A 13,592-nucleotide genomic window follows, 5' to 3' on the forward strand; every position below is an offset into this window, starting at 1 on the left:
CCCAACTTCGATGCCCCCCGGTCTTAATGAGAGACAAAGGGAAACCCGAGACAGGGTGATAACAAGAGGCCCTCTAACTAAACAACCAGGCCAGGGGCTAAGCAAACTCAAAACTATAATATGTGCGGAGAAACCGCCAGGAAAAAGGACAACCAAAATATCCACTTGTCCAATTCTCCTACCCGGCACCGCCAAGTACCAGAGAGGACTTGTGGAAGCGGAACCCTCCGCAAATGCTCCAAACACAAAATATAAAAGGTAAAGCGGCTGAGCCGCAACACACGGCAGAGCCGCAACTCACGAACACCACTGGATATAAAACGGTGATCAGTCAGGACTCCAGGGAACCAAACGACCTCTTGGGATGAGATGACAACTCCCGAATACCGGACTTCTGCGGACTGGAATGACCGGATACAGCAGGACTGGAAACAGACTCTCAGCAAACAAAGGCAGCATGCAGGAAGCTATTACCGGCGTCTGTGAGAAGCCCTGGGAGTGTATTTAACAAGGAGTCCTCCAATCAGCTGCTAAAGGCTGATTAGAATAAATGCCGTGCAGCTGCCTTGCTGCACGGCCAGAGAGCAGGTGAATATCTTAATTTCCTAAAGCCTAGCAACGGGGAACGCGGTCCGCCAGTGGCGTCCCCGTTGCTAGGGTCCGTGCGGCTCAGCGCGCCCGGCGTCTAGCGTTGCTAGGGAGCCGGCGGCTGTACGTGCACGGCGTCTCTAGTTGCTAGGCGCCGGGCCGCGCAGAACATCAAGCGGACCCCGGCGCCTAACAGTATGACTCCCAAAAACAACAACCGCGTCATTGGGACCAACTGCGATTTTGGCAAGTTTAGGAGCCAACCATGTTGTTGAAGAACTGTCAGGGAGAGTAGATGTTTTGCACCAACTGGTCCCTGGATCTCGCCTTTATCAGGAGATCATCCAAGTACGGGATAATTGTGACTCCTTGCTTGCGAAGGAGAACCATAATTTCCGCCATCACCCTGGTGAAAATCCTCGGAGCCGTGGACAGACCAAACGGCAATGTCTGAAATTGGTAATGACAATCCTGAATTGCAAACCTTAGGTAGCTTGAGGCAGTGGCTAAATGGGAACATGTAAGTAGGCATCCTTTATGTCTACCAAAACCATGAAATCTCCGTCCTCCGGACTGGAGATCACTGCCCTGAGAAATTCCATCTTGAAATGGAATTTCTTTAGGAAGAAATTGAGGGATTTCAGATTTAAGATTGGTCTGACTGAGCCGTCCGGCTTCGGGACCACGAAGAGGCTTGAATAAAAACATTCTCCCTGCTGACTAAGGCCAATTTGAACAATCGGTGAGGGGGAACATCTTGAAACCCCAGTTTGTACCCTTGGGACACTATTTGTAAAACCCACGAGTCCAGGTCCGAATGAATCCAGAACTGACTGAAGAGTTTTAGACGTGCCCCCACTGGTGTGGGCTCCTGCAAGAAAGCCCCAGTGTCATGCAGTGGATTTGGCAGAAGCAGAGGACAATCTCTGGTCCTGCGATCTTGAAGAGGCTACAGACCTCTTCCTTTTCCTTCCTCTACCTGCAAAGAAAGGGGAATCTTAACTTCTTGCATATCTATTGGGCCAAAATGACTGCGGTAGATAATGATGCGTCTTCATCCGTTGAGAGGGAACATAGGGCAAGAAGGTTGACTTACCATTGAAATGAGGATGCATCTTGCTGCCTTTCCAATGAAGCAAGTTTAATTTAGTAATAGGTGAAAAACCATCCTTACAAAGGTGTTAATCAGAGACTTGGCTTTGTGGACACTTTTCAGAGAACAAATTTGTTAGCATAAAAATAAAGCCAGAAAATGAAGAGCTGTTTAATCACTCAATTGGATTTTTCTGCCAGCATATTTTTTTCTCTCTGCAACCCACTGCTAAATTGTGCTTCCTAGCTGTTTTTATAAAATCACTGAATCAAATCTAACTCTGATTACATCAGAGAAGGCCAGGTACCCTACACCATAACAGGGGGTTTGAAATTTTGACTTGTCTACTTAAATATCACCAAAATCTGATCACAAGTTTAATTACGTCCCTGGGTGGGATTGAACCACCAACCTTTTGGTTAATAGCCAAACACACTAACCGATTGCGCCACAGAGACACTTTGCAAAAAGTGCATACTGACAAAGGCTAATAGGCATACATCTAGAACGTTTCCTAGAAAAACATTAAAAAATCAATAATCTGGAGAGTTTTTGTAAGATGTTTCTTCCATCAACCAACGAAGAAACACATTGGTACTTTCCCATGATGAGTGAGTGCTTCAGGATCTCTTGCACTTACATGTGCAGCAGAGTACTGCAATGGAAGCATGCTGGACCCATAACCCAGAGGTAGGCAGATTGAAACTATCCTTTGCTATATGCATTTTTTTTGTTAATTTAAGTAATCAAAACTGGGATTGATATTTTTGCTCTTTTATTTTTACTTAAAGTACAATAACTTTTACCATTTTAATTTGTTTTAATAGTATATTGACAGTATAGTTTTCTTTCAAAAATCCACTTAATTTTCTTTACCCTGTTATTAAAATGGTAATTGACAAAAACAAACTACATTGTCACCAGAAGAGCAATACAAAATGTACAAGTGATATATTAAAATCATCTTTCCAGCTTGAATTTCAATGATGCATTGGGGCAACAATTTTGTGAGAAACATCTTAACCCTTAAATAAAGATTTTCGTAATTCCTTACCTGTGTGCTAATTAGATATCACCTTGTTTTCACATTAAACAGACTTCCACATGAGAAAGCAGCAAGGATGCAGTGGCGTTAATGTTTCCTGGTGTCAACCTGTATTATTTCAGTAGACATTGAAATGAGGATGCATCTTGCTGCCTTTCCAATGAAGCAAGTTTAATTTAGTAATAGGTGAAAAACCATCCTTACAAAGGTGTTAATCAGAGACTTGGCTTTGTGGACACTTTTCAGAGAACAAATTTGTTAGCATAAAAATAAAGCCAGAAAATGAAGAGCTGTTTAATCACTCAATTGGATTTTTCTGCCAGCATATTTTTTTTCTCTGCAACCCACTGCTAAATTGTGCTTCCTAGCTGTTTTTATAAAATCACTGAATCAAATCTAACTCTGATTACATCAGAGAAGGCCAGGTACCCTACACCATAACAGGGGGTTTGAAATTTTGACTTGTCTACTTAAATATCACCAAAATCTGATCACAAGTTTAATTACGTCCCTGGGTGGGATTGAACCACCAACCTTTTGGTTAATAGCCGAACACACTAACCGATTGCGCCACAGAGACACTTTGCAAAAAGTGCATACTGACAAAGGCTAATAGGCATACATCTAGAACGTTTCCTAGAAAAACATTAAAAAATCAATAATCTGGAGAGTTTTTGTAAGATGTTTCTTCCATCAACCAACGAAGAAACACATTGGTACTTTCCCATGATGAGTGAGTGCTTCAGGATCTCTTGCACTTACATGTGCAGCAGAGTACTGCAATGGAAGCATGCTGGACCCATAACCCAGAGGTAGGCAGATTTAAACTATCCTTTGCTATATGCATTTTTTTTGTTAATTTAAGTAATCAAAACTGGGATTGATATTTTTGCTCTTTTATTTTTACTTAAAGTACAATAACTTTTACCATTTTAATTTGTTTTAATAGTATATTGACAGTATAGTTTTCTTTCAAAAATCCACTTAATTTTCTTTACCCTGTTATTAAAATGGTAATTGACAAAAACAAACTACATTGTCACCAGAAGAGCAATACAAAATGTACAAGTGATATATTAAAATCATCTTTCCAGCTTGAATTTCAATGATGCATTGGGGCAACGATTTTGTGAGAAACATCTTCACCCTTAAATAAAGATTTTCGTAATTCCTTACCTGTGTGCTAATTAGATATCACCTTGTTTTCACATTAAACAGACTTCCACATGAGAAAGCAGCAAGGATGCAGTGGCGTTAATGTTTCCTGGTGTCAACCTGTATTATTTCAGTAGACATTGAAATGAGGATGCATCTTGCTGCCTTTCCAATGAAGCAAGTTTAATTTAGTAATCGGTGAAAAACCATCCCTACAAAGGTGTTAATCAGAGACTTGGCTTTGTGGACACTTTTCAGAGAACAAATTTGTTAGCATAAAAATAAAGCAAGAAAATTAAGAGCTGTTTAATCACGCAATTTGATTTTTTTGCCAGCATATTTCTTTTTCTCTGCAACCCACTGCTAAATTGTGCTTCCTAGATGTTTTTATAAAATCACTGAATCAAATCTAACTCTGATTACATCAGAGAAGGCCAGGTACCCTAAACCATAACAGGGGGTATGAAATTTGACTTGTCTACTTAAAGATCACCAAAATCTGATAACAAGGTCAATTACGTCCCTGGGTGGGATTGAACCACCAACCTTTTGGTTAATAGCCGTACACACTAACTGATTGCGCCACAGAGACACTTTGCAAAAGTACATACTGACAAAGGCTAATAAGCATTCATCTAAAACGTTTCCTAGAAAAACTTAAAAAAGTCAATAATCTGGAGAGTTTTTGTAAGATGTTTCTTCCATCAACCAACGAAGAAACACATTGGTACTTTCCCATGATGAGTGAGTGCTTCAGGATCTCTTGCACTTACATGTGCAGCAGAGTACTGCAATGGAAGCATGCTGGGCCCATAACCCAGAGGTAGGCAGATTGAAACTATCCTCTGCTATATGCATTTTTTTGTTTGTTAATTAAAGTAATCCAAAACTGGGATTGATATTTTGGCTCTTTTATTTTTACTTAAAGTACAATAACTTTTACCATTGTAATTTGTTTTAATAGTATATTGACAGTATTGTTTTCTTTCAAAAATCCACTTAATTCTCTTTACCCTATTATTAAAATGGTAATTGACAAAAACAAACTACATTGTCACCAGAAGAGCAATACAAAATGTACAAGTGATATATTAAAATCATCTTTCCAGCTTGAATTTCAATGATGCATTGGGGCAACGATTTTGTGAGAAACATCTTCACCCTTAAATAAAGATTTTCTTAATTCCTTACCTGTGTGCTAATTAGATATCACCTTGTTTTCACATTAAACAGACTTCCACATGAGAAAGCAGCAAGGATGCAGTGGCGTTAATGTTTCCTGGTGTCAACCTGTATTATTTCAGTAGACATTGAAATGAGGATGCATCTTGCTGCCTTTCCAATGAAGCAAGTTTAATTTAGTAATCGGTGAAAAACCATCCCTACAAAGGTGTTAATCAGAGACTTGGCTTTGTGGACACTTTTCAGAGAACAAATTTGTTAGCATAAAAATAAAGCCAGAAAATGAAGAGCTGTTTAATCACTCAATTGGATTTTTCTGCCAGCATATTTTTTTTCTCTGCAACCCACTGCTAAATTGTGCTTCCTAGCTGTTTTTTATAAAATCACTGAATCAAATCTAACTCTGATTACATCAGAGAAGGCCAGGTACCCTACACAATAAGAGGGGCTTTGAAATTTTGACTTGTCTACTTAAATATCACCAAAATCTGATCACAAGGTCAATTACGTCCCTGGGTGGGATTGAACCACCAACCTTTTGGTTAATAGCCGAACACACTAACCGATTGCGCCACAGAGACACTTTGCAAAAAGTAAATACTGACAAAGGCTAATAAGCATACATCTAGAACGTTTCCTAGAAAAACATTAAAAAATCAATAATCTGGAGAGTTTTTGTAAGATGTTTCTTCCATCAACCAACGAAGAAACACATTGGTACTTTCCCATGATGAGTGAGTGCTTCAGGATCTCTTGCACTTACATGTGCAGCAGAGTACTGCAATGGAAGCATGCTGGACCCATAACCCAGAGGTAGGCAGATTGAAACTATCCTTTGCTATATGCATTTTTTTTGTTAATTTAAGTAATCAAAACTGGGATTGATATTTTTGCTCTTTTATTTTTACTTAAAGTACAATAACTTTTACCATTTTAATTTGTTTTAATAGTATATTGACAGTATAGTTTTCTTTCAAAAATCCACTTAATTTTCTTTACCCTGTTATTAAAATGGTAATTGACAAAAACAAACTACATTGTCATCAGAAGAGCAATACAAAATGTACAAGTGATATATTAAAATCATCTTTCCAGCTTGAATTTCAATGATGCATTGGGGCAACAATTTTGTGAGAAACATCTTCACCCTTAAATAAAGATTTTCGTAATTCCTTACCTGTGTGCTAATTAGATATCACCTTGTTTTCACATTAAACAGACTTCCACATGAGAAAGCAGCAAGGATGCAGTGGCGTTAATGTTTCCTGGTGTTAACCTGTATTATTTCAGTAGACATTGAAATGAGGATGCATCTTGCTGCCTTTCCAATGAAGCAAGTTTAATTTAGTAATAGGTGAAAAACCATCCTTACAAAGGTGTTAATCAGAGACTTGGCTTTGTGGACACTTTTCAGAGAACAAATTTGTTAGCATAAAAATAAAGCCAGAAAATGAAGAGCTGTTTAATCACTCAATTGGATTTTTCTGCCAGCATATTTTTTTTCTCTGCAACCCACTGCTAAATTGTGCTTCCTAGCTGTTTTTATAAAATCACTGAATCAAATCTAACTCTGATTACATCAGAGAAGGCCAGGTACCCTACACCATAACAGGGGGTTTGAAATTTTGACTTGTCTACTTAAATATCACCAAAATCTGATCACAAGTTTAATTACGTCCCTGGGTGGGATTGAACCACCAACCTTTTGGTTAATAGCCGAACACACTAACCGATTGCGCCACAGAGACACTTTGCAAAAAGTGCATACTGACAAAGGCTAATAGGCATACATCTAGAACGTTTCCTAGAAAAACATTAAAAAATCAATAATCTGGAGAGTTTTTGTAAGATGTTTCTTCCATCAACCAACGAAGAAACACATTGGTACTTTCCCATGATGAGTAAGTGCTTCAGGATCTCTTGCACTTACATGTGCAGCAGAGTACTGCAATGGAAGCATGCTGGACCCATAACCCAGAGGTAGGCAGATTGAAACTATCCTTTGCAATATGCATTTTTTTTGTTAATTTAAGTAATCAAAACTGGGATTGATATTTTTGCTCTTTTATTTTTACTTAAAGTACAATAACTTTTACCATTTTAATTTGTTTTAATAGTATATTGACAGTATAGTTTTCTTTCAAAAATCCACTTAATTTTCTTTACCCTGTTATTAAAATGGTAATTGACAAAAACAAACTACATTGTCACCAGAAGAGCAATACAAAATGTACAAGTGATATATTAAAATCATCTTTCCAGCTTGAATTTCAATGATGCATTGGGGCAACGATTTTGTGAGAAACATCTTCACCCTTAAATAAAGATTTTCGTAATTCCTTACCTGTGTGCTAATTAGATATCACCTTGTTTTCACATTAAACAGACTTCCACATGAGAAAGCAGCAAGGATGCAGTGGCGTTAATGTTTCCTGGTGTCAACCTGTATTATTTCAGTAGACATTGAAATGAGGATGCATCTTGCTGCCTTTCCAATGAAGCAAGTTTAATTTAGTAATCGGTGAAAAACCATCCCTACAAAGGTGTTAATCAGAGACTTGGCTTTGTGGACACTTTTCAGAGAACAAATTTGTTAGCATAAAAATAAAGCAAGAAAATTAAGAGCTGTTTAATCACGCAATTTGATTTTTTTGCCAGCATATTTCTTTTTCTCTGCAACCCACTGCTAAATTGTGCTTCCTAGATGTTTTTATAAAATCACTGAATCAAATCTAACTCTGATTACATCAGAGAAGGCCAGGTACCCTAAACCATAACAGGGGGTATGAAATTTGACTTGTCTACTTAAAGATCACCAAAATCTGATAACAAGGTCAATTACGTCCCTGGGTGGGATTGAACCACCAACCTTTTGGTTAATAGCCGTACACACTAACTGATTGCGCCACAGAGACACTTTGCAAAAGTACATACTGACAAAGGCTAATAAGCATTCATCTAAAACGTTTCCTAGAAAAACTTAAAAAAGTCAATAATCTGGAGAGTTTTTGTAAGATGTTTCTTCCATCAACCAACGAAGAAACACATTGGTACTTTCCCATGATGAGTGAGTGCTTCAGGATCTCTTGCACTTACATGTGCAGCAGAGTACTGCAATGGAAGCATGCTGGGCCCATAACCCAGAGGTAGGCAGATTGAAACTATCCTCTGCTATATGCATTTTTTTTTGTTAATTAAAGTAATCCAAAACTGGGATTGATATTTTGTCTCTTTTATTTTTACTTAAAGTACAATAACTTTTACCATTTTAATTTGTTTTAATAGTATATTGACAGTATTGTTTTCTTTCAAAAATCCACTTAATTTTCTGTACCCTATTAATAAAATGGTAATTGACAAAAACAAACTACATTGTCACCAGAAGAGCAATACAAAATGTACAAGTGATATATTAAATTCATCTTTCCAGCTTGAATTTCAATGATGCATTGGGTCAACAATTTTGTGAGAAACATCTTCACCCTTAAATAAAGATTTTCTTAATTCCTTACCTGTGTGCTAATTAGATATCACCTTGTTTTCACATTAAACAGACTTCCACATGAGAAAGCAGCAAGGATGCAGTGGCGTTAATGTTTCCTGGTGTCAACTTGTATTATTTCAGTAGACATTGAAATGAGGATGCATCTTGCTGCCTTTCCAATGAAGCAAGTTTAATTTAGTAATAGGTGAAAAACCATCCTTACAAAGGTGTTAATCAGAGACTTGGCTTTGTGGACACTTTTCAGAGAACAAATTTGTTAGCATAAAAATAAAGCCAGAAAATGAAGAGCTGTTTAATCACTCAATTGGATTTTTCTGCCAGCATATTTTTTTTCTCTGCAACCCACTGCTAAATTGTGCTTCCTAGCTGTTTTTTATAAAATCACTGAATCAAATCTAACTCTGATTACATCAGAGAAGGCCAGGTACCCTACACAATAAGAGGGGCTTTGAAATTTTGACTTGTCTACTTAAATATCACCAAAATCTGATCACAAGGTCAATTACGTCCCTGGGTGGGATTGAACCACCAACCTTTTGGTTAATAGCCGAACACACTAACCGATTGCGCCACAGAGACACTTTGCAAAAAGTAAATACTGACAAAGGCTAATAAGCATACATCTAGAACGTTTCCTAGAAAAACATTAAAAAATCAATAATCTGGAGAGTTTTTGTAAGATGTTTCTTCCATCAACCAACGAAGAAACACATTGGTACTTTCCCATGATGAGTGAGTGCTTCAGGATCTCTTGCACTTACATGTGCAGCAGAGTACTGCAATGGAAGCATGCTGGGCCCATAACCCAGAGGTAGGCAGATTTAAACTATCCTTTGCTATATGCATTTTTTTTGTTAATTTAAGTAATCAAAACTGGGATTGATATTTTTGCTCTTTTATTTTTACTTAAAGTACAATAACTTTTACCATTTTAATTTGTTTTAATAGTATATTGACAGTATAGTTTTCTTTCAAAAATCCACTTAATTTTCTTTACCCTGTTATTAAAATGGTAATTGACAAAAACAAACTACATTGTCACCAGAAGAGCAATACAAAATGTACAAGTGATATATTAAAATCATCTTTCCAGCTTGAATTTCAATGATGCATTGGGGCAACGATTTTGTGAGAAACATCTTCACCCTTAAATAAAGATTTTCGTAATTCCTTACCTGTGTGCTAATTAGATATCACCTTGTTTTCACATTAAACAGACTTCCACATGAGAAAGCAGCAAGGATGCAGTGGCGTTAATGTTTCCTGGTGTCAACCTGTATTATTTCAGTAGACATTGAAATGAGGATGCATCTTGCTGCCTTTCCAATGAAGCAAGTTTAATTTAGTAATCGGTGAAAAACCATCCCTACAAAGGTGTTAATCAGAGACTTGGCTTTGTGGACACTTTTCAGAGAACAAATTTGTTAGCATAAAAATAAAGCAAGAAAATTAAGAGCTGTTTAATCACGCAATTTGATTTTTTTGCCAGCATATTTCTTTTTCTCTGCAACCCACTGCTAAATTGTGCTTCCTAGATGTTTTTATAAAATCACTGAATCAAATCTAACTCTGATTACATCAGAGAAGGCCAGGTACCCTAAACCATAACAGGGGGTATGCAATTTGACTTGTCTACTTAAAGATCACCAAAATCTGATAACAAGGTCAATTACGTCCCTGGGTGGGATTGAACCACCAACCTTTTGGTTAATAGCCGTACACACTAACTGATTGCGCCACAGAGACACTTTGCAAAAGTACATACTGACAAAGGCTAATAAGCATTCATCTAAAACGTTTCCTAGAAAAACTTAAAAAAGTCAATAATCTGGAGAGTTTTTGTAAGATGTTTCTTCCATCAACCAACGAAGAAACACATTGGTACTTTCCCATGATGAGTGAGTGCTTCAGGATCTCTTGCACTTACATGTGCAGCAGAGTACTGCAATGGAAGCATGCTGGGCCCATAACCCAGAGGTAGGCAGATTGAAACTATCCTCTGCTATATGCATTTTTTTGTTTGTTAATTAAAGTAATCCAAAACTGGGATTGATATTTTGGCTCTTTTATTTTTACTTAAAGTACAATAACTTTTACCATTGTAATTTGTTTTAATAGTATATTGACAGTATTGTTTTCTTTCAAAAATCCACTTAATTCTCTTTACCCTATTATTAAAATGGTAATTGACAAAAACAAACTACATTGTCACCAGAAGAGCAATACAAAATGTACAAGTGATATATTAAAATCATCTTTCCAGCTTGAATTTCAATGATGCATTGGGGCAACGATTTTGTGAGAAACATCTTCACCCTTAAATAAAGATTTTCTTAATTCCTTACCTGTGTGCTAATTAGATATCACCTTGTTTTCACATTAAACAGACTTCCACATGAGAAAGCAGCAAGGATGCAGTGGCGTTAATGTTTCCTGGTGTCAACCTGTATTATTTCAGTAGACATTGAAATGAGGATGCATCTTGCTGCCTTTCCAATGAAGCAAGTTTAATTTAGTAATCGGTGAAAAACCATCCCTACAAAGGTGTTAATCAGAGACTTGGCTTTGTGGACACTTTTCAGAGAACAAATTTGTTAGCATAAAAATAAAGCCAGAAAATGAAGAGCTGTTTAATCACTCAATTGGATTTTTCTGCCAGCATATTTTTTTTCTCTGCAACCCACTGCTAAATTGTGCTTCCTAGCTGTTTTTTATAAAATCACTGAATCAAATCTAACTCTGATTACATCAGAGAAGGCCAGGTACCCTACACAATAAGAGGGGCTTTGAAATTTTGACTTGTCTACTTAAATATCACCAAAATCTGATCACAAGGTCAATTACGTCCCTGGGTGGGATTGAACCACCAACCTTTTGGTTAATAGCCGAACACACTAACCGATTGCGCCACAGAGACACTTTGCAAAAAGTAGATACTGACAAAGGCTAATAAGCATACATCTAGAACGTTTCCTAGAAAAACATTAAAAAATCAATAATCTGGAGAGTTTTTGTAAGATGTTTCTTCCATCAACCAACGAAGAAACACATTGGTACTTTCCCATGATGAGTGAGTGCTTCAGGATCTCTTGCACTTACATGTGCAGCAGAGTACTGCAATGGAAGCATGCTGGACCCATAACCCAGAGGTAGGCAGATTGAAACTATCCTTTGCTATATGCATTTTTTTTGTTAATTTAAGTAATCAAAACTGGGATTGATATTTTTGCTCTTTTATTTTTACTTAAAGTACAATAACTTTTACCATTTTAATTTGTTTTAATAGTATATTGACAGTATAGTTTTCTTTCAAAAATCCACTTAATTTTCTTTACTCTGTTATTAAAATGGTAATTGACAAAAACAAACTACATTGTCATCAGAAGAGCAATACAAAATGTACAAGTGATATATTAAAATCATCTTTCCAGCTTGAATTTCAATGATGCATTGGGGCAACAATTTTGTGAGAAACATCTTCACCCTTAAATAAAGATTTTCGTAATTCCTTACCTGTGTGCTAATTAGATATCACCTTGTTTTCACATTAAACAGACTTCCACATGAGAAAGCAGCAAGGATGCAGTGGCGTTAATGTTTCCTGGTGTTAACCTGTATTATTTCAGTAGACATTGAAATGAGGATGCATCTTGCTGCCTTTCCAATGAAGCAAGTTTAATTTAGTAATAGGTGAAAAACCATCCTTACAAAGGTGTTAATCAGAGACTTGGCTTTGTGGACACTTTTCAGAGAACAAATTTGTTAGCATAAAAATAAAGCCAGAAAATGAAGAGCTGTTTAATCACTCAATTGGATTTTTCTGCCAGCATATTTTTTTTCTCTGCAACCCACTGCTAAATTGTGCTTCCTAGCTGTTTTTATAAAATCACTGAATCAAATCTAACTCTGATTACATCAGAGAAGGCCAGGTACCCTACACCATAACAGGGGGTTTGAAATTTTGACTTGTCTACTTAAATATCACCAAAATCTGATCACAAGTTTAATTACGTCCCTGGGTGGGATTGAACCACCAACCTTTTGGTTAATAGCCGAACACACTAACCGATTGCGCCACAGAGACACTTTGCAAAAAGCGCATACTGACAAAGGCTAATAGGCATACATCTAGAACGTTTCCTAGAAAAACATTAAAAAATCAATAATCTGGAGAGTTTTTGTAAAATGTTTCTTCCATCAACCAACGAAGAAACACATTGGTACTTTCCCATGATGAGTAAGTGCTTCAGGATCTCTTGCACTTACATGTGCAGCAGAGTACTGCAATGGAAGCATGCTGGACCCATAACCCAGAGGTAGGCAGATTGAAACTATCCTTTGCAATATGCATTTTTTTTGTTAATTTAAGTAATCAAAACTGGGATTGATATTTTTGCTCTTTTATTTTTACTTAAAGTACAATAACTTTTACCATTTTAATTTGTTTTAATAGTATATTGACAGTATAGTTTTCTTTCAAAAATCCACTTAATTTTCTTTACCCTGTTATTAAAATGGTAATTGACAAAAACAAACTACATTGTCACCAGAAGAGCAATACAAAATGTACAAGTGATATATTAAAATCATCTTTCCAGCTTGAATTTCAATGATGCATTGGGGCAACGATTTTGTGAGAAACATCTTCACCCTTAAATAAAGATTTTCGTAATTCCTTACCTGTGTGCTAATTAGATATCACCTTGTTTTCACATTAAACAGACTTCCACATGAGAAAGCAGCAAGGATGCAGTGGCGTTAATGTTTCCTGGTGTCAACCTGTATTATTTCAGTAGACATTGAAATGAGGATGCATCTTGCTGCCTTTCCAATGAAGCAAGTTTAATTTAGTAATCGGTGAAAAACCATCCCTACAAAGGTGTTAATCAGAGACTTGGCTTTGTGGACACTTTTCAGAGAACAAATTTGTTAGCATAAAAATAAAGCAAGAAAATTAAGAGCTGTTTAATCACGCAATTTGATTTTTTTGCCAGCATATTTCTTTTTCTCTGCAACCCACTGCT

At 36.8% G+C, this 13,592-nt stretch overlaps 1 non-coding gene across 1 annotated transcript; it reads right to left on the reverse strand.

Annotated features, from left to right (window-relative positions):
* Positions 1 to 2,065: 2,065 nt before the first annotated feature.
* Positions 2,066 to 2,139, reverse strand: TRNAN-AUU (transfer RNA asparagine (anticodon AUU)). Its single transcript has one exon. It is a non-coding gene; the product is annotated as a tRNA-Asn (tRNA).
* Positions 2,140 to 13,592: the final 11,453 nt, after the last annotated feature.

This window comes from Pseudophryne corroboree, unplaced genomic scaffold (genome assembly GCF_028390025.1).
Source record: "Pseudophryne corroboree isolate aPseCor3 unplaced genomic scaffold, aPseCor3.hap2 scaffold_74, whole genome shotgun sequence".
NCBI classification, from domain to species: Eukaryota; Metazoa; Chordata; class Amphibia; order Anura; family Myobatrachidae; genus Pseudophryne; species Pseudophryne corroboree.